The following is a 3528-nucleotide window of genomic DNA, read 5'->3' on the forward strand; positions in this document are numbered from 1 at the left end:
ACGTTGGGCTGAGTGCAATGGTTCACACCTGTAGTCCCAGAACTTTGGGAGGCTGAGGTGGGTGGATTATTTGATGTCAGGAGTTCGAGACCAGCCTGGCCAACATGGTGAAACCCCGTCTCTACTAAAAATACAAAAATTAGCTGGGTGTGGTGGTGGGCGCTTGTAGTCCCAGCTACTCGGGAGACTGAGACAGGAAAATTGCTCGAACCTTGGAGGCTGAGGTTGCAGTGAACTGAGATCGCACCACTGTACTCCAGCCTGGGTGACAGAGTGAGACTCCATGTCAAAAAAAAAAAAAAGAAATTGTTAACATTGGTTGTTTGTGAAGAGAGAACAGAAGGTTGAAGAGGAGTAAGAATTTTCACAGTACACCATTTTGTACCTTTTGAAATTTGACCCAGCACGTTGGGAGGCCGAGGCAGGTGGATCACCTGAGGACAGGAGTTCCAGACCAGCGTGGCCAACATGGTAAAACGCCGTTTCTACTAAAAATACAAAAAATGAGCCAGACATGGTGGCAGGTGCCTGTAATCCCAGCTACTAGGAGGCTGAGGCAGGAGAATCACTTGAACCTGGGAGGCAGTGGTTGCAGTGAGCCGAGGTTGCGCCATTATACTCCAGCTTGGGCGACAGAGCAAGACTCCAACTCAAAAAAAAAAAAAAGAAACAAAAAAAAAGAAATTTGAAACATGAAAATGGATAGCCTATTCAAAAAGTTTAGATTAAAAAGAAAGGAAAATATTTGGAAAGATATATGTATATATATATATGCACAAATGGACTTTATAGCGATTACCTTTGGAAAGAAGGAATGGGAAACAAGGCAGTAATCAAATAACTTTTTGCCTTTTTTTTTTTTTTTTTTGAGATGGAGTCTCACTCTGTCACCAGTGGGGTGATCTTGGCTCACTGCAAGCTCCACCTCTGGGTTCATGCCATTCTCCTGCCTCACCCTCCCGAGTAGCTGGGACTACAGGCACCCACCACCATGCCCAGCTAATTTTTTGTATTTTTAGTAGAGATAGGGTTTCACCGTGTTAGCCAGGATGGTCTCGATCTCCTGACCTCATGATCCGCCCGCCTCAGCCTCCCAAAGTGCTGGGATTACAGGCGTGAGCCACCATGCCCGGACCTACTTTTTGCCTTTTTATCCCTAGGTAATGTTTGAAAAAATTGTTTTACAATATGCATGTATTACCTTTATAATAATAATTTTTAAAATGTTGATTCAAACACAAATGTAGAACCCCAACACCCACCAGACACACCCACATTAGTAGTGGGAGGGTCCTGGCCCAATGTAACTTCTCTGCAGACCAATTGGACCTGTAAATTGTTAGTTTGAGGTGGGTGGAAGGGATGATTAAGAACATCAGGTTAACAGAGATCATGTGATCAATAAGACCAAACAAACTGAAGGTCCATGGGCTGCAACTCCCTGAATCTCCGTACCAAGGATTATCTGGCCACCCAGGCTGGATGGAGTGCAGTTGCACGAGCACAGCTCACTGCAACCTCCGTCTTCCAGGCCTAAGCAATCCTCCCACCTCAGTCTCCCAAGCAGCTAGGATTACAGGCATGGGTCACCATGCCCAGCTAATTTTTTATTTTTTAGTAGAGATGAGATCTCACTATATCGCCCAGGCTGGTCTCAAGCTCCTGAGCTCAAGCGATCCTCCTACCTCAACCTCCCAAACTCCTGAGATTACAGGCATGGGCCACCACACCCAGCCTCCCCTTTCTCTTGAACAGTATTCGTACTGGCTTCATGTGGATTTGCTTTAGATTGTTCATCTTTTTCTGCTTTCACAAATGATCCACTTCTTCCAACTGATGCATCTTTTCTTAGGTTACTGGAGAAAGTCAGATAATTGTCAAACCTGTGATTCTCCGGTGACTGCATATTGATGCTCTCATTAATCATGTGTTAGTCATGCAGTTTATGTTAAGAAGTGGTGGAGAGGTTAATCTCTGAGTTCCTGGAGGGAACGCACTGCAGTCCTCAAGTGCTGACATCAACCCTTTATTTATTTATTTATTTATTTATTTATTTATTTATTTGAGATGGGGTCTTGCTCTGTTGCCCAGGCTGGAGTGCAGTGTCGTGATCTTGGATCACTGCAACCTCCACCCCTACGTTCAAGCGATTCTCCTGCCTCAGCCTCCCAAGTAGCTGGGATTACAGCCACCTGCCACCATGCCCAGCTAATTTTTGTATTTTTAGTAGAGACGGGGTTTCACCATGTTGGGCCAGGCTGGTCTCGAACTCCTGACCTCAGGTGATCCACCCACCTCGGCCTCCCAAAGTGCTGGGATTACAGGTGTGAGCCACTGCATCCAGCCTTTATTTTTATTTTACTTTTCCACAAACACCGACATAGCTGACATCAGTCCTAATCTGCTTTTCACCTGATCTGCACCTTGCCCTGAGTTTCTTTTCATCAAATCAAATCATATATCTCTCTTGTCCCCCTCCCCACATCCTCACTTTACCTCCCTGCCAGCTTAACCAATACAATACAGTACCTTGTTCTGGTGCAGGCAAAGTCTAGTATCTTCCGCTTTGATTCCCCTGTCTCCATTTTCCCTGGAGGCTTACTCAAGCTAAGGAAGGGGGCAGTCCCACATCCAGGAGTCAGAAACAGAGACCAATGATCAGGTCTCTGCTAACAGTGCATGGCTAAAGTTGTGTCTCTATACCATGTGGTATTGCTGTTAAAACCCAGTCCAGCTTGGTCCCATGGATACATGTCTCCACTGAAGTGGCTACTTGCTGGTCCAAGTCACTGCATAAGCCCAAGTGATACCCTCCCAGTTAGATTCCAAGGTTATGGCTCTCAGTTCATACTCATATGCTAGGTTACTGTTGACTAGAATATTAGGCCATCGTGGCTGGATGTGAGGGCTTTGATTCTCCATCAACTGCTGTACTAAAACCAATCCTCTTCAGCCAAACCCACATTGAGTCTTGTTCAGCAATTTAGGTGCTCCCTTTCTTTCTAGTGAATTCTCTTAAAAGCTTCCCTGCCAGTTGGCTCATACACCACACCACTCTATCAAAGTCCCCTAACTTCAGACTTTGGAGAGTAAGGGCTATGATTTTCTTCCCTTTGCTCTTAAAAGATCCCTGGGGGCTGGGCGCAGTGGCTCACGCCTATAATCCGAGCACTTTGGGAGGCTGAGGTGGGTGGATCACTTGAGGTCAGGAGTTCGGGACCAGCTTGGCCAACATGGTGAAACCCTGTCTCTACTAAAAATACAAAAATTAGCCAGGCATGGTGGCGGGTGCCTGTAATTCCAGCTACTCTGGAGGCTGAGGCAGAAGAATTGCTTGAACCCAGGAGGCAGAGGTTGCAGTGAGCTGGGATCACACCACTGCCCTCCAGCCTGGGCGACAGAGTAAAACTCCGTCTCAAAAAGAAAAAAAGATCGCTGGGATGATGGTCAGAATCATGACCATCATCTGCATCATCATATATTATGTATTAATTTCCTATGACTGCCATAACAAGTTACCACACCGCG

Source organism: Pan paniscus, chromosome 1, assembly GCF_029289425.2.
Source record: "Pan paniscus chromosome 1, NHGRI_mPanPan1-v2.0_pri, whole genome shotgun sequence".
NCBI classification, from domain to species: domain Eukaryota; kingdom Metazoa; phylum Chordata; class Mammalia; order Primates; family Hominidae; genus Pan; species Pan paniscus.